Consider the following 23,446-nt stretch of genomic DNA (forward strand, 5'->3'; position numbering starts at 1 on the left):
AGTTTTCAGTTTTTGACATCGTAAATCTTTAGTTTATCTCAGCAAAGTTTGTTATTGATGACACCATGGCTTGTGAAGGATTACACATAGAATTTGTAAGGAATCAAAACTACTGCAAGGTGCAGATTACATATCAATCTAAGGCATAACAAGAGGCAGCATGAAATTCATTTTTAGTGCTTTTGGTTTCACATTTTTCCAATTTGATGCAGAGAAAGGACTTCAAATTAAACAAGTACAAAAAGAATCACAATGATATCATCTATGCAACCCAAATGCATAGTAGGTGCTCTTTCCTAGTCGCCTTACCACTAGGTCTATTAGGGCATACTCTTGTTACCATTGTCCAACTCCTTCAAACTTGACTGAACAAACATCCTTAATTGTATTTGACACTTCCCAAGACACTTATTACAATTCAACAACCCAGATATTGCATTAACATGTCAAACCCTCATTGACAAGGATTGAAAGTTGTTTTTCCAAAGGCATAAGAGCAGAACATTTTCAACTTCGTTTATTTCTATACAAAACCAGGTTTTCCCAAGCCATACACAATGCATTTAGAGTCTATACAACCAATTCTTCCACTGAGAAAACCAAAACAAAGCATTATAAGATCAAAAACCCTTGTGCACTTAGTGTTCATGGTAGTCACATTGTAACAGCAGGAGGATAGCAGTTAATAACTTATGAAAACCAAGAAGTTTTGCCAAATCCTTTCATGGCATTGGAGAACATATATGTGCAGACCTTCCTACCATTTTTCATGATTTTCCAACGGTGGGAAGGCGAGATATTGAAAAAATAAGCTTTCTGGAAACCCTAGGTAGGGTTTCGGACCGCAGTCACCAAAATGGCCATTTTTATTCAAATCTTAATGAAATTGCACCAAACCAAAAGCAAATTAAACTAGAATCATGTCTTCATCTTTTCCCATTGGTTTTAGGGCCGTACAAGGCTGTACCAAAGGTTTTTGCAAACTGTAACACACAGAAAATTCAAGTTAAAATATGCTAAAATGATGTTTTTATCATTCAATCCTTCTCCAACCTTCAAATTCAAGTTGGGAGTACATATTTATGCATTTACAACCATTTCCAACTATTACAACTGACCACCAACTGCCCATAACCAAAGAATGCAACTTTTACAAGTTTTTGTCATGACAACATTGACAACTTTTGACAATTTTTGACAACTTGACATATAATCATTTCAAAATGGATAAAAATGATCCCACATGGTCTTATTTGACCCAAACACAACCAAAACAACCTAAAAACCAAAAATAACAAAAATGAATTTTATTATGCTCCTGACGCCCCTACATCACAATTTGAAAGAGATATGCTAGGAGGGTTGTTACACAATGGCAGATAGATTGAACATCAAAATTGTTGAGATTATAACTTGAGTAAATTCCATTCATTTATATGGCATTAAAAAAGTGTATGTGCACTAGAAGAAGCATCATAAAAGTTTGACTGCAAGGGGTGAGGCTAGTGGTTGGTTTGTAAGTTAATATTGGCAGTTTGATTTTTTGATGTTTTGAACTATATTTTTCTTTTTCCATATTCATAAAAGATGCCTTTAAAACTTGTATTGACAAGAATATAATTTGACATACAACAAGGTTGGTGATAGCATTTTTTTTCAAAAATTACAGTAAGGGGTGAAATGTTCAAGTTCCTTCTCCTCACTTTCTTTTAGAATGTTAAAAAACTATCACTTATTTATTGAAGTGAAAAGTTATAAAAAGGTGGGCATTATTTTTTTTTGATAAATAAGGTGCATTTTCAACTTGATAATGTTTAGATATGGCTTTTATTTTGTGTTGCATGCAACCCTTAAAGAAATAGGGCCTCTAAACTTTGTCCACCTTGTGGCACGAGATGTTCTTGATTACAGTCTATTTGATGCTAAATATCACACAAGACATGAAAAGAGAAAACTTAAAAGGGGTTATGAAGCAGATATTGAAGATGATGTAGTAGGCAAAATGCTTTAGTTTTATTGAGATTAAAAACTAAGAACAACTTTATTAGAGGCTGGAGGCATCGAAGGTAGAAGGATTTTTATCATCTTGAGCTAGCTTCTCACTATAGATGATATATTGCATGAGAAGCACCATTTCACATGTGTCCCTTCAAAGGGGAGCTTGGTTTTTCTTGACATTTATTGCTTGTGAGTGCAGTTAAAGTATCTACATTGGTTGAAGTTATTTTGTACAACAAAGGAGGGATTGGTTTCCACCACTGGAGGAGGGATATTGACACACTTGGAGGAGACGTGGACTTTCAAAGAAGAGTTGCTCTCTCATTGAATAGCATTGGAAGAGGGATATTGACACACTCGAAGGAGATGTGGATGCTCCAAGGAGTGTTGTTCCCTCATTGTGCATGGAGAATGAGAATATTTTATGTTCTCTCATATTGTCTAGAGGTTTTGTAGGTTTGATAGTGAGGAGATCCATAATGAAGTCAATTTGGCATTTCTTGGGTGACTACGGAGAATTAATTAAGGCACTTCATCAAAGTCTCCAAAAGGGTTGCTATGTTCAACTCTTGCAGTGTATAGTCCTTTGTTGGAATTGATGTAATGAGGGGAATGTTGGAACTATATTACATCAATAGTTTGATTATATGTTAGATAAATAATAAATAAATGAGAATTTTAGGTAATAGTTACAAATAAATGTTAGTTTATATTAAGTCGAAATAATTAGTTTTTGGGAGTTACTTTCCCATAAGTAGTTAGGGTAGTGTTGACGTGTATTTTGTACACCATCATACACAGAATAAAATACCTAAAGGCATCTTATCCTCTCTTGAATAAAGTCTCTAACTGCTGAAGATTCGCATGAAGGATCAGTTAGGATGACTCCAATCATCTGGTTAGTAGGGTCTCTACGTGTGGATAAACTCCAGTGGTATGATGTGATTTGCTGGAATCACAAGGGGACTTACATCTGATGATTGAACTTCCGATCTGCTTTGCTGGAACACAGGCTCTTACTTGCTTAGAATGGAAAAAGGATGAGGGCGAAGAGAAGATCTAATCCTAATACTAAGAATGTAGGAGCAATGATTTGATTTTTGATGAAACTCTAACTAGGTCTTGTTTTGACATCAATGGACCATCTCCACAAGGCTAGTGCGATCTTCTAAGGGAAGCTTTATGATGTTCAAATCATCACCGCAGGCATAGACACCATCAAGTTGATGCATATCAATGAAGAAGCGACAAATTGAAATTGAGCTTAAGCTGAATGATTCCAGTTGACTACACAAGGCAAGTTTGCAATCAACAAACTGCTAGTAGTATGGATATACGAATTCCACCATTAATCAATCGCATTTCCTTCATTCATCTAATCATCTACCATCTAGGATTGAAGACTCAACAAGAAACCATGCAAATTGCAAGAAACGACACACTTCACCATTACTTCAATGAAAATGGAGTTTGTTTACAATCAATGGCAACAATTTCTTGCCTTGTCCTCCTATTCTACTCTAATTGCTATTCTATCAATTTCTAACTACTCTCTATCTACTAACTGCTTTCTATTTACAACTCTCTCTAATTCTCTTTACAAAATGAAATGTCAGGGCTTATATAGTGCCCACAATACAATTCGATGGCTTAGATCAATTCGAGATCAATGGCCAAGATTTTACAATGAAAACCCTAATTAGGGTTTGTTACAACCATTACATAACATTTAATGCTTGACCAATGATAAAATTGTATTGCTTGGACACATGTCCCCTCTAGAAAAATCGACCAATGGATAGCCGGGGTAGGTACATCGGAGTTTGTGCCACCTTCCATGAGTTAAGTACATTGAATCTGGACATGCTGAGGTGGACCTCACTGATTGGAGAAATGATGACTAGGATGCCACCTCATTTGACACTTGTAACTTGGTAGATATTCAACTTGATGTTGTTGAGAAGCTTGCTTTAATTAATTCATCTAGAACTATTTACTTCTTCAACGAGCCCTTGTTCTAACTCCTTGTGTCCTTGATGTGCAGGATGATGATGTACCTCGCCTTGGAACGTTGGATTGAAAAAGGTTGCCCATGTCCTGGCTTGATCGTCCCGGCGAAGACCGTCGTTGATCCGGCTTGATTTTCCTTGATGAGATCTCCATTTGATGCCTACACAACATTTCAAAATTAGTAACATGATTTTGCAATGAATAGCATAGATCAAATTAATTTTAGGAAACCTCATGATAAGTCCTTGAATTATCATTTCCTAAAAAAAGATTGAGCTACTGGAATTCAAAATTTCAAAATTCAAATTTTAAGGTAATGCCTATCAAAATTCAAAACAAGGGATCACATCGCCATACCTCTCTTGAGAGCTAACTCTAAAATGCAAAATAAAGGAATTCGCCTAGGCAAAAATCAAAATTTGATGGCTTCAACGTGATCTTGAAGGATAATGAACGTCCTCTTTGTCAATTCGCTACCCTTGGGGATATCTTTGATGTGTTCTTCAATGTCCTTGGCAAGTTCGCCTAACTTGAAACTCGAACTCCTTTGATAATGCTTGCACCTTCCCTTTGAAATTCACTCCTCCTCTTGAATGATAATTTCGCACTTCCTTTGTATACTTCAAATCGCATATGAAAGAGGATGCTTGAATAATGATTTAAAAATGAAATAAACACCTCCTTTTATAAGCGCTCACCTCTCACAATTACCTCTGGGCCGACTTTGATAAAATGAGGCAATTAAAACGATTTTAAATAAATAATAATGGCCGACCTTGACAAAATAAACCCAAGCGCTCAACTTGATTTTATAATTAATTAACTTTATGCCTTTATAATTAATTTTTTTGATTTTTAATAGGCAAAATTAATTAATAAATGTTATGCGTTATTTTTAAATGCCACTTAATTAAATTTTCAAAACCTATCGAATTTAGCATTTAAAATAAATTCAATTGTTTGTTTTGGAGCCAAAATGGGAAGATGAAAAAATACAAACCTCATCGCCCTGGTCCCTGACTGAGGGACAGGAGCGATCCATCATCTTGGTCTTGATTCTTGCAATTTTAACATTCAAAGTCTTCATCTCCACGTTGAATTTGCCACTTTCGCTGGGTCCTTCGAGCTTGAGTGTCTTGCTTATGTGAACAAATGCCTTTTATGACCATTATTGCCCTGGTCCCTTGGAGAGGGACAGGAGCGAACTTGAAGCCCTAGTCAAAATGCGTCATCTTTCAACCTTGGTTCCTCGTTCATTGCCTCTTAAATAATGTCCTTGATCTTGTGTGTCCTTGCATTGTCATGATTTTGAAGGAACATGAGTGTTTTAATAAAAATCGCTTTGGTCCTTGTCTAAAGGACAGGAGCGATATAGCCTCTTTGGCTCAATTGATAATCTTTCGACGTTTGAAACCTTTGTATATCATCCCCTTAAGACACCTTAGACCCTTTACCACCTCGCATGATCTTTTCTTAACGTGATTTTTGAGAGATTTGGCCACTATGATAAATATCGCTCTGGTCCCTTGGAGAGGGACAGGAGCGAACTTGAATGTCTTGGACTTGTCCTTGCTTCCATTAATTTGCCACCGTTTTCATCGTGTAAAATAAAGTCTTTTTGATCCCCTTGGACACTTGAAACGTGATCAACTTTCAAAATCTAGGCCTTTATGGAAATTTCGCTCTGGTCCCTGCCTGAGGGACAGGAGCGAACTTAGGTATTTAAGTGCAAATCCTTCATTTTGGCGGTCCTTGTAACTTTGTGCTTGATTGAGATGCTTCGAAACGCCTTTGCCACCCTTCACCTTGACTTGAAGTGGTCCTGAACTTAAGTGGAAGGCAAGATAATCAAAATTTCGCCCTGGTCCCTTGGTGAGGGACAGGAGCGATCTTGCTCTTGTAGGCTTCATCTCACCTTGCTAACTTCAAAATTTATCTTCATTGGTCTTGTTGCGCCCCATCTTATTCATCTTTGGCTTGGAAATCATTCAAACTTGGCAAGAAATTCATCTAAGACAAAAATCGCTCTGGTCCTTCAGTGAGGGACAGGAGCGCCTAGGCCAATATAGGTCTCATTTGGTGTCCTTCAATCTTCAATTTTGTCCTCAACGAATCCGTTACATCGTCCTTGCTTGCCTCAAACTTTAAACTTGCTTGATCTTCGCCTAAAACATGCCTTATGAAGAACTTCGCTCTGGTCCCTGGGAGAGGGACGGGAGCTACAAATGGATTTCGCCCTGGTCCCTAACTGAGGGACAGGAGCGATTTTTGCATTTTGGGTCATTCTCCTTCACGACGGCACTTCAAGTTATATTCATTTGATAAAACACATCTCCTTGGACCTCTTCAAATCATCAAGTTGTTAAAATCCTGCAAGGACAAAGTAATATTTGATTTTGAGCTCCGGTCCTTCACTGAGGGACAGGAGCGATTTTGCTCATACAGGCCAAAATATCAAGATTTCACAAGTTTAATCACTTCACAAGGCAAAAACAAATCATTTCCAATGCCCAGGATCAAAAATCAAAAAACTCAAAATTTGGTCAAAATTACTCAATTGGACAAAATTCTTATTTCATCATCAACACTTAGACAAATTTAGACTCTGCACTCAAAATTCCAATTGAAAATAGACCATTCTGGCGAATTTACTTCATTCAAAATTTGCATCCTACAAAAGGAAGCTCAAAAAGCTCTCAAGACTGACTGGATTCTGGCCTAAAAACGTCAAAATGAAAAACCTTAAGGCTTGACCCTAATCCAGACAACTGACAAACTAAACCAAAACCCTAAAAAGCAAAGCGAAAACGAGCAAAATGAGCAAAAAACATGGGTCCCCATTTGCAATGGGGCGATGTGTGAAAACGTCACAACAGGTAGTTAGTAAGGGAAATAAAGGGATTTTTAGAGCCATGATGCATTATATTGAAAACCATTTTGAAGAATCAAATCTGTTAAATTTTCTGCATAGTAGAATACAGATCTAGCTAGAAAGCAAAAAACAAAATTTGCAAAAAAACAGAGAAGAAAAATAAAGCTGCAAGAATGAAATTCTATGAATTCATTATCACAATTACAATCTGTTGAATGCATGGTTTTATACAAGGAACCACCGCATTAGCAATGGAGAAAACAAAGAAGAACAACTGCAAAACTGGCTGGTTACGGTGAAAGAGGTGGAGCATGAAAAATTAACTTGTTGTTCACCTTGGTTAGGCTTAACTAAGCGATCATGCAAACATAAGTCTACCGTAAGTCTAATGGAGAATGCAATCATTAGTTTATCACCATAAACAAAGGAGAAGACTGGAGTTAGATCCGTGAATTACGGAGGTAACAGAAGTTGTTACGCTAACACCCCCCCTTAAGCCTAACTAAGGAGAAAAGAGGAAAAGAGGGAAAACCTAGTGGGAACAAAAACCCCCCTCAAAGTTACAAGAGGTGTAACTATATATGGAGTGCAAAACAACATCCTTTGAGATACAAGAAAAGTGTGGAAAATTGTCGAATGGTAACTGCTGCCATAGTGCTGAATGAAAAACCTCCTCAAAAGCCAAGATGATGATCATTATCAAGAATATGCATGAGTGCCCCTAACGACACTACTCGAACAATAATCAGATGGCAAACAAAAGCAAAACATCTGACATTCGAAGATGCAAGTAGCACATGAATCTACACGAGTGACCCCAACGACACTACTCAACCATGCAAGAAGAAGCTGCTAGTCGAAAATACAGGTGCCAATAGTGAACTAATCAAACTTGAAACAAAACCAAAAAGCATTAGCACTAACAGTATAAAATCTCCCTCATAATATGACAAAGGAGAAACAAGACAGGTCCATTGAAATGATATGTCACAAAGGAGAAGATGAAGGCAAGGCCCGTGAACAGAGGTTTACGTCAACTTCCATTCTTCAGAAATCTGCCTGCAAATAATTTGTCCTTCCTCCTAGCTCTCGGGCTCTGATACCATGTAAAAAATTTTGCATAGTAGAATACAGATCTAGCTAGAAAGGAAAAAACAAAATTTGCAAAAAAATAGAGAAAAAAAATAAAGTTGCAAGAATGAAATTCTATTAATTCATAATCACAATTACAATCTGTTGAATGCATGGTTTTATACAAAGAACCACCACATTAGCAACGGAGAAAACAAAAAAGAACAACCGCAAAACTGGCTGGTTACGGTGAAAGAGGTGGAGCATGAAAAATTAACTTCTTGTTCACCTTGGTTAGGCTTAACTAAGCGATCATGCAAACATAAGTCTACCGTAAGTCTATTGGAGAATGCAATCATCAGTTTATCACCATAAACAAAGGAGAAGACTGGAGTCAAATTTGTGAATTACGGAGGTAACAAAAGTTGTTACACTAACAAAATAAAAATATATATTGATTTCTGCAACAATGATTTGGCCTTTACAATTAATTTTCTTTATATGCTCTACCATTTTTCAATAACCACACTCTTCCATCTCTTTGCATTTGCATTGTCTCCCAAATATTGTAGCCTGGAAGTACTTTCTTCACTTAAGAGAATGGAACCATATACATACATTGAAGTTGCTTAAAAGATACAAGAACATATTTTGAAGAACCTTCCTGAATCCAAAAGTGTTGGATAGTATTAAGAATGAGTTTGGTAGGTTCATTTCATCACAAAATCATGACATTTGCACTCTTCGAGACAAGTAAAAGTGTACTTATGCATGGTGGTACCTCCACAAGCAAGGTTGTATGTATGTATGTAATCAAAATTCTATTGCAAAAACGGAAAGCTAGAGAACTCATTAGAAGCAAAAATTGAAACTGGTACAATATATAATGAGAAAACCCTTGTTACAAAGACAAGGATGAAACCCTACGATATACTAAAATCATGATAAGTGTTTTAGTCCTTTGACATGAGACACAAAAAGTAAATAACCTAAGTAAGCTTAAGTATGAAGTGTGAATAGGACTTAATATGAAATTACTTAGGTAATATACTATGTTCACACCAACAACCCCCTTAAGTGCAACTTAGGGAGTGAAAAAATGTAAAGATGGACCTTGAATCTAAAGCCATGTTAGGTACCCACATACAAACAAATAAATTTCTCGCAAGAAAAGGAGAAAATCCCAAAGGAATGAACCCCTCTCTAAAAGAGAAAAGATGCAAATAAACATGTCAAATCGATGAAGATCCAAAAATGCTAAACAATATTTCTTCCCTTGGGAAGAAACAAAACCAAATAGAGATGCAGGAGATCATATTTTGTCTCTAATCTCCACTCAAGTAGATGTCATGTCAGTATGAAAATACACCATAATCAAATCAAGTACAAGCCTAATCAACGAAGAACAAGATTCAAAGATGAAGATGGCCTAATAACAACTATGATGTGACTGTCATTAAAGAGAAGATGGATGTCCTCAGGTGTCTTAGATCTATAAGATGGGACTCACAAAACAAACTTCCAATATTCATAGATAAAGAAAAAGTCTCCCAATCTAGATTAAGAATCAAAGGATATATCTATAGGAGGAGAAGCATCAAGAGAAGCCTCAATGTCATCACAACTATCAAAAACTATCAAATAATCAAGCTACTCATGTATCATCACTATATGGCAGGTTATTACAATCATCAAGGATACAAGATTGTACTTAACAAAATCATCTACAAATGGAGAGTGATGTGGGTCTCCAAAGATCTCCCAAATTTTGGTCCAAAGTGTGCATGGGTATTCAATATATGAGATGAAATGCATAGCGTGAAACTAAACACTACTACCAACCAATCCAATGACATGACCATTCTTGATATCCCATACTACTTTCGATAATGTGTTTCTAGCAAGGACAAGTCCATAGAGATGGGGCAAGAGATGAAGCCGCCTAAGATGTGTCAAGATGTCTTACCATAAGTTATAATCCCCTTTGTTCAAGGTGATAATAGATGAATGGATTGTTAAACACATGATTTTACAAAGATAAACTCCATGAATACCAATTATAGATCAAAACATGCAAATTTGAAACCCTTGCAACACAAAAAGTGTTCCCCGTATCTTAAAATAGCTGCATCCTTAATGATCTTTGTGTCCTTGGCCAACGAACTTCAATCTTATCTTCTTGCTTGGGGTAGTACTGGCTTTTAAAGAGGAAAGTTCTTTGCAAGGCTGAAGTAAGTAGCCTATCTCTGTCTTGAAAGCATTCTATGCTCTCAACCATGAATTGTTGTTGTATCTCTTCTATGTATCATCCTCCAATCTTGGAATCTACTTGCAAAATAAGGCCCATGCCTTAATTCATTGATTCGGTAGGTTGTGTGTGCAAACAGGACTGACAAGGGAAGGGATAAATTGATGCAAAAATGGGCTCACAAGTGAATTTCGGGTTTTGGAAGCTGTATTACATGTGTGAAAAAACAAGAGCATTAACTTGCAATTGTGGAGAACAAACATGCAACTTCATATGTGTAATGGGTAACTACAAGTTTGCACTTGTAATTGGACCTTTAAGACTCATTTTCAAGTGTTTTTGAGTGCATTTTGGACCAATTTCGAGTTTTGGAAGGTTGACTGCAAGTGAAGACACAACTTACAATCGGGTTTTAAAATTCCGATTGCAAGTAAATAGGAAAAATTTGCAAGAGGGGAAAATCATACAAATTTACAAATGCATTCAAAGAACAAAAATGATTTGGGAAGATCTCATACAAATCCAAATTCAAGCAAGAACAAATATATACAAAGCATGATGAATCAAGGAATTTAAAACAACCAAAAGAAAACAAACACAACTGAAAATCACACCTTGCTTGATCAAAATGCCCTTCAAAGAGATGAATAAGATTGGAAAGAACCTATCAGCTCTATAAATAGACATGTTGAAAACCCTTGGCAGCCAAAAACGAGTTTTGTTTCAACCTCCAAGCAAGAAAAACGGCATGAAGAGGAAAGAAGAAATAACGCACAAAGGGTTTTTGCTCTTCACATTGGAAGGATAAAAAAACGCCCACAAACTCGTTGCAAGAGAGACCCAAACCGAACCAACAAACACGTTGCAATAGAGATCAAAAAACGTGGCAAAACACGTCTATTACGCCCAACAAATGGAGGAGAAAAATCCTCCCACATCTCTAGCATTCAACGCCCTCCTCCTAGCGAATCGGATTCAAAGGAAAAAGCCACAAAAATCGGAATCTTGGAGATATATGTGCAGGTCGGGTTCTTCATTTGCAACTCCAAGTAAAAATGCCCTCCAAAAGATGCAATCGGGTTTAAAAAACCCCATTGCAAGTTTTAATTACTTTACTTTTCTCTTCCTTGGGAAAATTCGGGTTTGAAAGGAAGAAGAGAAAAAAGAAAGAACAAAACAACTTGTAATAGGGAAATAAAATCCCCATTACAAGTTTAAAATAACACAACTTAAATAATAAAAGAATTGTAATAGGGAAATAAAATCCCTATTACAACTAAAAGAAACAGATAAAAACTTGTAATAGGGAAATAAAATCCCTATTACAACTTAAAAACATAAAGTAGGAACTTCTATGAGAACTTACAAGTTCTCATTAAACTTGTATTTTTATATTCACTTGTAATTTGTCCAAAAAGTTCCTACAACCAACTTAAAAGACAAAAAGGGGAAATGGGAAATAAAAAGCAAGTTACAAGTTACAAGTCTTAGATAAAGTGCACTTGTAATTGCTAGAAAAAACCCCTATAACACTAAAACAAAAGAAAACTCCTGACCTGCAATAGAAGGAAAATTTCCCACTTGCAGTTAGGAAGAAAAAACCCAAAATTGAAGGAAAGACATAACAAACAAACTCGAAATGCGATGAAATTTGAAATGTGAATCGAGGATGGACCGAAGATCAGTCCAGTTCACCAAGGAGCGAAATTTTTGCCTTGGGAAGCATGCCTCGGAGTAAAATTTTCAACTTGCAGTGATCGCTCTGAAACCCAAAATTTCACAAAAAGCTAGGAAAATGAAGGCCAAAACTTACCAAAACTTGGACAATGAAAGCAAAGACACCCCCTGATGATTTGACACTAACAAATATGAGTTTTGCACCTCGTTAAACGTGTCTTGGAGACAAAAATGACACATTTTAAGCAAAAAATTGTCGGGGTTGTCACATTTTTGAAAATCCAAAAATGAGGACAACAGGTAATATACCATTTTCACACCAACAAAGCTCAACCAATTTGTTGCAAAAAAAAAGCAAAAGATTTGGTCTATGTGCATTCCAACTTGCATCTTTTATCATGTAAGGAAGTCGACTACAAGCAAGGGGCATTGAAGAATTGGGATATAATCTTTAAGTGTACCATCTTGGATGCATCTATTTTAGAGCTTACCAGAGTCACTTTAAATATGAGGAGGTTCCTACACATGATAAAACTAGTGGGAGTGGAACTACAATTGCATGTGGTTCAAATGAAGTTGAACCACATGATGACTTAGATTCTTTCAATTAAGAGGAGCTAGATGCCAATTTTTTATTGTATTTACTATTTTATAATGATTTGGCATATATGATGTAAATATTGAGTTATCTTCATCACTATCATAGTATCAAGTATCAAATGTATTTTCGAATCTGCATATTTTTTTGCAAATTATAGGTATTTTAATATTATATATAGTATAATTGTATCAGCTATACCAAAACAGGGGGAAAATGTTGTATCAATATATCTGAACCCATACCTACACTAGCAACCTAACTTGCAAAGAATTTGTTTGTGTCAAATATTCCAAACATTCTAATGTGTGCCTACTCCAAGAGCTACCTTACATTCACATAAAATTTCATTGTTTCCAAGCTCTCTAAACTTGAAAACATTTTTTTTTTTGCTGAATCCATATTACAAGGAGTACATTTAGAGGTCTAGAACAACTTTAATCTGAGAAAAACACTAGTAACTGAAACCAGGTCTTTTAAGGATAAAATTTTGCCCCATAAATATTCTATAAATTCAAAGTGTTCATAACATGACAAGTTTAAATATTAAGTCATAAATTTACACAAAGCAAATTATTACCTTTTCTCATCACATTTCAACATCAACAACTGAATTGTGTTAAGATTATGTTTTGGTAAAAAAATGAATGAATTAAATGAAATGATCAAACAATCATTTAAATAATTACAAAGACAATGTTTCTATAAAGAAACAATCATAAACAAAAGAAAACTAGAAACTAACTAGTATGTACATTATGTTACATTATTGACCATTAATAATAAATAATAAAGATATTATTCTAATACCCTCCCTTAATGGTCAATTTGTCAACTACACCAAGTTGCCCCCTAAATTTTACAAACTTGTTCGGGCTCAGAGACTTGGTGAGAATATATGTTGTATGATCCTCTGTCAGAACATACAACAACTGAACTGATTCGTCTTCAACCAGCTTCCAAATGAAGCAACAATGAAGTTCAACATGCTTGATTCTCTCGTGGAAGACCGGATTCTTGGCCAGTTTGAGCACCCCTTGATTGTCACAGTAAAGGGGAGTAGGACCTACTTGAGACATTTGCATGTCTAGAAGCATCCTCCGAAGCTAAACTGCCTCACAAGCTACCTTAACTATTCCTCGATACTCTGCTTCCGTTGAGGAAAGAGCCATTGCCTACTGCTTCTTGCTAGTCCATGTGACTGCACCGGATCCCAAACTAAAAACATACCCAAAGGTTGATTTTCTATCATCAACTGAACCTGCCCAATTTGAGTCTAGGATCGTGACTTCTGCTGTACAGAAGACCAAAACTAGAAGTACCCTTCACATAACGCAGCATATGCTTCACTGCTACCCAATGATCAACCTTAGGGGCTGTCATGAAGCATGAAATGTAGCTCACTGCAAAACTGAGATTAGGCTTAGTAGCAATAAGGTAGATGAGATTGCCCACCAGTTGCCTAAATGTTGATTAATCCACCACAGGTGAATTTGATTTGGCTGTCAACTTCAACCCTTTCTCCATGGGTGTGGATGCAGGTTTGTAGTCTTGCATCCAAAACTTGTCCAGCAGACTACGAGCATACTTTGACTGAGATATGAAGATACTACCCTTAGTTTGCCAAACTTCCAACACCTAAGCAATAATGCAGAAGTCCCAAGTCTGTCATGTCAAAGGATTGGCACACAATCTGTTTGATCTCATCAATCAAAAGTACCGAACTACTAGTGATAATCAGGTCATCAACATAGACAACAAGAATAAGAATATTATTGGTTGAAAATTTTGTACACCTGGGAAGGCGTGCAAAATAATGGTTTCAACCACAGCGTGTGAAGTAGAAACTCTCCTAATTTTAAGGGAAGGTTCCCCCTTTCCTACCATTACAAACTAAACACTAATCTAACTTGGGTGGGACAACATCCTTTTCTCTTTTTAAAAAAAGATGATATTCTTTTCTCTTTTTAGAAAAGAAACTTCAACTAAAGTAACAAATATAGAAATTTCAAGAACAATAAAGATGCTTTATATAAAAGGAATCAAAGTTTCTACACAAAGTCTCTGTCACTTCCTCGGGACGGGAATATAGAAGCAAAAGATCAAAGTCTTCACTTGTATATTGTCCTATCTACCTTCCAGAATGATTAATATGATAACAATGTACAACTTACAACAGCTCAAAGTTTGTTGGTGTTGTGCACCTCTAGATTACTGTAACTAGGAGCAACTACAAGCACAAAGTCTTATAATCTCTCTCTATTATGAACACTTAGCTACAATAATTTAATCCTCAATATTTGCAGCACAAAGTCTACAAGAAATTAGATTAAAGTTCTTTTCAACTTCACGGAAATGTCAAGTATATGGAGAAAAGTATATCACTATGACATAAAAACACAATGAATATATGAATAAAGCCTTAACACAAAGTCTAAAACTCAAATCTCTACTTTGTATTTCTTGAAAATCCAATTTACGAGTATAAAACACAAAGTCTTTATCACTGTAAATTTCTGTAGAGTTTTCTTGCTTGCTAAAAAGATCTCCATTACATAGAGCACCCTTCAATATATATAGGAGAGGGGCTGAGAGCAAAAAGTGGGAGGAGTCCAACTAAAACTTATTCCACAACTAACTATGGCTTATTCCAAGTTATAGTCCTACTGTCTTTCAACTTGTAATTTGTTTATATGTAATTACAAGTTACAAGAATACAAGTAATGTGATTACTTGCAATTACAATTTTTGGCATTACATGTAATTTGTCAAGGGAAATAACAAATGCGTAATTGAAATTAATATAAGTGTCCAAGACATGACTTTATGTACATCATCCTCTGTCTAAGAGGTCTTCATGCTGCTACAAGATACTGACACTTGAAGTATTCAAGATTGATGAAGGTATTTGTCCAGGAACATCAACTTGCATCATTGATAGTTCTCATGAATGGCAATGATAGTGAACTCATGAAGATCAACTACTGAACTTTGAAGATAATGAGCATTCTTTATTGGCCATTGTGATAGTGAAAGTCGCTGCCTTTTACCGCATTGCACTGCTTTTTGTCAATGTCTTTACATGCATTGAAACCCCTTGCAATTGGGTTTTGGAAGGTAATCTACAAGTGGATCGCAATGAGATTGGAAAAGCGAAAATGAGTGGAACACAAGTTGAGAAGGACAAAGATGCTTACGCTTGCAATCAAGTCTTGGAGACCGAATGCGAGCGAAGATGATTGCAAACTCAAGGTAAGTATAAGCTTGCAACCGGGTCTTGGAGGTCCGATTACAAGTGAAAGGTAGGTATACGCTTATGTACTAGCAGTAGCAATCGAGTTTCAAAACCCCAATTGCAAGTGCAACCAAACTCGCTTAGAAATGCAAAGGAGAACAATGCTTGCAATTGGGTCTCGAAACCCTGATTGCAGGCAACCATTACTTACAAGGGAAGGGTAGTATTTGCACACTTGCAGTCGGGTTTCAAGAACCTGATTGCAAGTAAAGTATAATATACATTGCCAAGGTGAAACATGAAGGGCTTGCAAGGTGAAACATGAAGGGCTTGCAATTGGGTTCTAGATTGCAAGTAATTTTAACTTGCAAGAGAAGATAACCCCTACATACTTGCAATCGGGTTTCTAGAACCCGATTGCAAGTGACCAAAGTGTGTCTTTTTTCTTTTATAAAGCAAATTTGTAATCGGGTCCTAAAAACCCGATTGCAAGTAAAATATACTTTATAAAAACAAACTAACTTGTAATTGAGTCTCAAAACCCCGATTACAAGTAAAGTTGATTTACTTGCAACTTGACCAAAAACTTCCTACTTGCAATGTCCGACTCAAAACCTGAAATTGCATGAAAATCTCGGAAAATAAAAGCAAAAACCAACCAAAACTTGGACAACGATGACAAACACACCCACTGATGATTTGACATTAACAAATATGAGTTTTAAACCTCGTGAAACATGCCATAGAGAAGAAAACTACAAATTTTGCGTAAAACTTTGTAAGGTTTTTTTTTTTTTTTGAAAGTTCAAAAATTGAGACAACAAATATCACCACCAATGTTTTTGACATACAAATTAGAATTAGATGGCCTCCTCTGAAAGCCATTATCTGTGAGGTACTTGTCAATTTTGATGTACCAAGCTCGAGGAGCCTGTTTTAGGCCATAGAGTGCTTTCACCAGTTTGTACATTTGGTTTTCTTTTCCAGCAACTTTGAACCCTGGAGGCTGTGTCATGTAGACTTCTTGCAACTCACCGTTGAGGAATGCACTCTTAACATCCATGTGATGGCCTTTCCAACCTGTTGTGTGTTGCACACGCTCCCTGTCGCCGACAGGATCCCCCTTCCTGTTTTTGAGCCTCTCGTCTTTGCCCTGTTGAGTTTCGCGCAGAGTGTCTCGCGTCGTTTCGAGCGAGTCTGCGACTGGTCCGTAAAGTGATGATGTCAAGGAAATGAGCCGATGAATCCATTAGGCTAGTCTAGCCCTCGGGCACAAATGCCGAGGGTTTGTTCGAAATTTTGAAGATCGCCTTGGATAGGTGTAAGGTGATGGAAATTGGCGAAGCCCACCAAGCAAGAGCAGTGTGTCTAAAGGTCGCACGAGGACCAAAGTCGCTGTTTTTTCGCACGAAGAGCTATGAAGTAGATTGCGTAAGGTTTGTCTCCGCGATGTTTGTGGGATTGGAGTAAAGGATGATTTTCGCCTGCTGATAAAGGATCGAATTTCCTGACCAAAATGCCAAGGCTGCAAAACTTGCCTGAATGCCTTGAAATTCTGAAACCTCCGAAATCCAAGTTTGTAGACCTGGCGAAAACTGGTCTGGAGTCTGAAATTTTGCTTAAGTTCCCAAAATCGCCTTATGGACCGAATTTTGGACCCAGAGGCCAAAGGTTAAAATTTCACAAGGTTTAAAAGGTTGCTAAAATCGCCCAGGGGGCCGAATTTCGGACCCTGGGGCGAAAATTTCGAAATTCAAAATCTATTATTTGGTCTGAAATTCACTTGAAATGCTCAAAGTCGGACCTTGGAGCGAAAACTGGAGAATGCAAAAAACGTGAAATCTTGCAAAAGACCTTCAAGCTCCGAAAACACTTTAAGCGTCCATTTTCGAACCCTGGGGCGAAATTTGAAAAGTGTTGAAAGTTGCGAAAAGCTCCCACAGGTCCGAAATTCACTTTAAACCCCAAATTCGGACCTTAGCTCCGAAATTTCAAAATATGACACATCTCAAAAGGTGCTGAGAGCTCCGAAATTTGCCAAAGGATGGTCTAGCTCCGAAATTCGCCTTAAGTCTCTCATTTTCAGACCCTAGGGGGTAAATGGGAGAATGAATCGAATTTGTAAAAAACGCGTTTAGGTCCGAAGTTTCTTTTAAAATTCGCCAAATATGCTACAAGCCCCAAAAACACTTTAAGTGTCCATTTTCGGACCATGGGGTGAAATGTGAAAGTGCGAAATCTTGCAAAAAGTGGGCCAAGGTCCGAAAAACACTTAAACGCCCATTTTCGGACCATGGGGCGCAATGTGAAAGTGCGAAATCTTGCAAAAAGCTCCTCCAGGTCCGAAATTCGCTTTAGACGCCCATTTTCGGACCCTAGCTCCGAAATTTCAAAACATATCAAATTTGCCAAAAACACGTTGAGGTCCGAAGTTGGTGCGAGTTTGTAAAAGCGCGTTAAAAGTCCGAAGTTTTTGCTTGCAAAACGCTTAAATGCTCCGAAAATCGCAAAATGTCCCATTAGGTCCGGAGTTTTTGGCAAAGCGTTGAACTCCGAAATTTGCCAGAAATCACCAAAATCGCGAAGGACGCCATGGCTCCAAGGTTTTGCAAAGCTTGCAAATAGCGTTAAGAGGTCTGAAGTTTTTACTTGCAAATAGTGTGAGGGCCTCCAAAACTCTCCAAGGTCCGAAAATAAGAAGAATAAACGCCATTCAAATCTGATTAACCCCCTCCACGTTGCTCTATTTCATATAAGGAGACCACGTCCGATTTTGGAAGGCAAAGAAAGCTAGTTTCGCGCGATTCATATTCAGGTAAAACGTTGCATAAACTATTCCGAATCATTCAAATTCAGATAGCCAGTTACCCAGCATAAAAACCATCTAAAATGATAAATTCTCTTTCATCCAGCAGCCGCGAAAAATTTAAATCAAGGAGATAACCGTTGGAATTCGAAACTTTGCAAAATCGTCCATTCGTCTTCATGCGGCAAAGTCGGGCAATCTCTCGCCATTCACTCTCATCAGGTAAGTACGCTTCGTCTCGTATGATCATTTGAAATGCTTATAAATCAAATAGACAAATGCGTGAAATTTGATCAAAATACGTGAATTTTTCGAAATCTGCATCTCTTTCGCTTATAAAATGTTCTCCAAAGTAATCAAAATTTAAAATTCACTCCTAAGGTTTAAACAGAAATCGCATTTTCAAACTTAGGAGAATTTTTCATGTTTTGTCTTTGTTGAAAATTAATCCAAAATCTAGAAAACGGTAAGTATAAATGCACGATCAAAATCTTCATAAATACTTTGGTTTAAAATTGATCAAGCCCTTTTAGCTAGAAAGGTCGCTCCATGCCCAATCTGAATTTTGAATTAATCCTTTGAATGTTGGGGTATTCTCTATCTAACCCGCCTTCCTTCTTTGTGTATCACCTCGTAATTCGTGTCCGGCTGTGCAAGATAAATGCCTAAGTTGGCGGTAGAATCATCAAAGACGCCCGCTACAGCCGAGACATCGCGAGCATCTAAGTCGGATATCCCACCCAAGGTTGAGAGGATGAAGTATCAGTATCAAAGGGGAGGATTGAGGGAATCGAAAGTTCAGAGCGTCTCGGACAATATCGGTGATATCAACCTAGGCCATATCAACATCTAGGACTTCAGGAATCGGGTCTTCTCTCCTAACGCATATGGCAAGCCGCAGATGGTGGAAAGTGGCATCGCCCAAGCAGCAAGATTTCCTCCATCAGTGCAAAATTATGAGTTAGTGGTAGAGGCCACCCGGCACTATCAGCCAAATTCCAGACTGGTGCTCCTCGAGAACATGACCATCGCCAACTTCACTCCTAAGGCCATTGGCGATGCATTTGACATCCCCTTTCCAAACAATCCCACAGCTACAACCATAGATGAAGCACAAGGGGCATATGATATGAATCCGGCCCGATGCAAAGCACTGATCAATGAAGAATGGTACAAAGAGAAGAGGCTGTCGAGCACCAGAATTGGGAAGAAGACCCCACGAAGTGATTTTCATAATGAGCATAGGGATATGATCACATTACTCAACCGAGTCATGGGACTTCCTAAGTGCAACTACTTTGAAGAGTGGATGTTCTATTTTATAGAGTAGGTCTTCGCTGGGAAGTCTAAGTTTGATTGGGCCCAGATCATAAGCGACAACATCCACACTCAGCTGATTGAGCTGGAAACGAAGAAATACTTCACTATGACCTCTTATTTGGTCTACATGTTCGCCAAGAACCAGCTGCTGCCAGGTTTGATAATGAAAGGAGAAATCGGAAATGGGCCTGGTCAGGTGAAGGTTTATGATTGTTACCCGCAACTGCACTACCAAGATATAGCTCAGAGGGAAAAGAGCAGCCCAGCTTATGCAGTTGGCCAGTATGAGCGTGTCAATGACGCCTTCACAATGCGCCTGGTCAGGCTAATGCAGGGAGGACTACATATAAGGCTCTCAAAGCAAGCTACTATTCTAGTACAGAGGTATGGAGTCTGGTTCATTCAATTCCCAAGGTTCTCCTATATCTGAATAGCAGGCTTTGATGGTGCCCCTCTCCGACTTCCACGGTACCCAACCAACAAAGTAGTTCTTATGGAGGTCGCAAGGCAGTCATGCCCGGCCGGCATCCTACTCAGAGAAAGTAAGCAGGTTGGATTCACATTCCCCATGATCATAGGCAACCACGATGTCCACCTAAAGACCCCTACCCTAGCAGAGGAATCCCTTGCAAAGCTGACCTCTTATGGCCTACAGGACCATTTTCCAAGAAAATATTTCGATCATGATAATCTGGCAAAAAGAGCCTATGGCAGGCGGTACAGAGCAAAGGAATCAGTTGAAGACTATTGGAAGAATTGCTCTGATGATTACGAGGTCCGCAAGCGGGAATATTCTAGACTGAGTGTGCAGCAAATGCGACTCTTTGAATACCGCCGGGTCCCAGATCAGCTCACTGATTCAGGGAATTGCCTCCAGGTCCAAGAATTTGAAGCAGTAAGGCATCTCTTGCCAGGCGTCGATTGGTCCCAGGACCCAATCACTGGTTTCGAGGCAGTCATGGCAGCCCCAGCAAGGTACACAGATCAATGGTTACATCAGCAGATTGAAAGGCTAATCCATGAGGGAGTCCAGTTCACTTACCACTTAATGGGCAGCCTCGATTCTCAGTCTTCCGAGGATGAAGGAACGTCCAGTGCACCCAGAGAAGAAATTGAGAAACCTACGAAGAGAAAGAAGGCTAAGGCTTGTAGAGGGACTCAGACGTCCAAGGAAACAAGAAGGGATAAGATTCCTATAAGGAGACCAGAGGTCACTTCATCTTCAAAGGACCCCAGTTCGTCCGACGATGTAGTAGAATTGGATTCTATACCTGCTCTGCCTTCCCAGAGCGACATCGATGCATTTGAAGCCAATGATCCTCCTGCGCCTGATGTGCTAGAAGCTGAACTAAGGGCCATTGAACCAGCCAAGCCAGGCAACTGAACAGAGGAAGGAGAGATTCCATCTATTCAAGGGATCGAGATGCATGAGTCCACCCAACAGAGCCGCCATGAGTTGCTGCCCCACAACACAACCAAAGATGACTCTATTGTTGAGGGAAAGCAAAGGACAGAAGAGACTCGTGAGCTTGAAAGGACTGAAGAACAACCATCACATGAAGATACCAGACAGTTGTTCAGTGAAGTGGGAGAAAATTCAGCTGCAAGTAAGGAACTTGGCACCTCTTCCACCCCTCTAGTGTTGGAACAACTCCGAATCTGTGGTGAGTCAGCTGAGAACGCCAAAGAACAGAATATAGACTTAACCACATCATCAACCCAGACAGTTCCTCAAGAGTGGTTGATTGCCAGAGCTCAGCGCAAGGCCGCCACTAAATCACCTATTGATCTGGAGGACATTTTCTCGCGCATAGACCAAGCGAAAGCTAAGGGGAAGAAAAAGCCTAAGGCATATTCTAGAGTGACCAAAGACGAACAAAGGAACCGCACTCTTCACATTGCCACCCCGCCTGTAAACAAGCCAGCAGATCAGATCACACTGGCAAATTATAGCATAACATCTGTCCCCATTGGATGAGCCACTAAGGAGCAAGAAAAGGAAGAATTCAAAGATTCAGTGCAGAATATACTTAGGCAGCTTGATGAGATAACAGCTGAAAAGAACATGTATCGGACTCGTACTGAGCAGGCCAAGGGATACATCAATCAGCTCTTGAGCCCGCTACACAATGCTTCCGAATCCCATGTTCCCCCGACAGCATTAGCACAAAGGACCACTACAGAATTTGAAGGAGTGCGAGACACAAGAAAAGCTGTTAGAGAATGGATGCAGGGCATCAAAGTGAAAGGGGAGCAAATCTTCGAGGATTTGCGTGAGATGGCCCTCCATAGGGAAGCTATTGTTATCAAAATGTGTAAATTGAAAAAGGAATGCTATAATATTCACGAGGCGATGGCGAAGACTCTGCCCCTTGTTCGCGCTTTATTTTGGACCTGTTCTCAGATTCCTACTGCTGATGCTATTTTGAATCCTTATAGTATCAATGCCTTCAAAGACTGTTATTGGACTCTCAGCATGAAGGACGACATGAGGGATAGTATCGACAAAATGCATGATAAGTGTGATGACACTTTGTCAAACGTAAAAGACTTTGGTGAGAAAATCCTCAAGTCCATGGTTCCTGGTTGGAAGGACAGTATGGAGGATGGTGAAGTATAGCCGCAGTGGGAGGACCAATTTATTCCCAAAATCACATACTCCATAGGGGATCTAGATTTCGCTTCTGAGCTGCAGGCAGACATATCATATTTTGAAAATCACAAGTCATACTGGAGAGAGAAACTAGAGAATTTGGATGGCCTCCTGCAAGGTATCAGTTACAAAATGCTTAACCCACCTATGACGCCAACAACCGAATTATTCAAGTTATGCTTGAGATTTCAGGACTACGTTCGGGTAGAATGTGCAGTTGATCGGGATATCTAGGGAGAATATTTGCACGACGAAGTTGAGTTCGTCGCTAAAGAATCTAGGGTTGGAAAAGAAAAAATAGTTTCCTGAAAAGTGCTTTTTCTCTCTAAATCTTAAAGTGCACTTTTGCACCAAAAAGGTGACATTTGACTTTTAGTCAACAAAATGTAAAACTTTATTGATGCACCTTTTTGGATTATTTCAAATTGCTGTAATTATCCTTTTTGGGTAGTTATTGCCCATTTTTGGGGTGGTTGTTGATATTTGCATCCCATTTATGGGTATGGGCAATCATGTTTATGGATGAATCTTAAGCCATTCATCCTGTTTTGAAGCCTATTTAAGGGATTGGTTTTCCCTTATTTTGTAAGAAGTTCTTGGATTGTTGTGAAAGCTCTGGAGAAATTTACAGGAAATAATGCAAAGATTAAGACTGTTTTCAAGTTTCCTTGTGAGTGCATGGTCTCCTTCTTCACTTAATTTAGAAATCTTTCAGTTATGTTCATTTCTTTTACATAGCATTTTTAAGCAAGCATCTGATAGAATCCTCGCAATTCACACCATTGGGGAACAGCTGATGGCCTTTCTCTCTGCATGGTTAGTCTGAATCCCTTATACTTAGTTTGGTTATTAAACACTAACTATGAATGTAAAAGTTCTGATGTTGTGCTTGGTAACATGAAAATCTTGTTTTCCTTTGAAGATTGCACTTGATTTATGCAAACATTGTGCTTAAGTA

The 23,446-nt window shown here is 38.3% G+C and overlaps 1 long non-coding RNA gene across 2 annotated transcripts in view; it reads right to left on the reverse strand.

Annotated features, from left to right (window-relative positions):
• Positions 1 to 562: 562 nt before the first annotated feature.
• The window catches only part of LOC131068121 (uncharacterized), a 57,018-nt gene continuing 34,134 nt past the window's right edge, over positions 563 to 23,446 (reverse strand). For both annotated transcript variants that reach the window (XR_009359381.1, XR_009359379.1), the window contains exon 5: positions 563 to 983. This is a non-coding gene — a long non-coding RNA (uncharacterized LOC131068121). The remainder of the gene's footprint in view (positions 984 to 23,446) is intronic.

Source organism: Cryptomeria japonica, chromosome 11 (genome assembly GCF_030272615.1).
Source record: "Cryptomeria japonica chromosome 11, Sugi_1.0, whole genome shotgun sequence".
Lineage (NCBI taxonomy): Eukaryota > Viridiplantae > Streptophyta > Pinopsida > Cupressales > Cupressaceae > Cryptomeria > Cryptomeria japonica.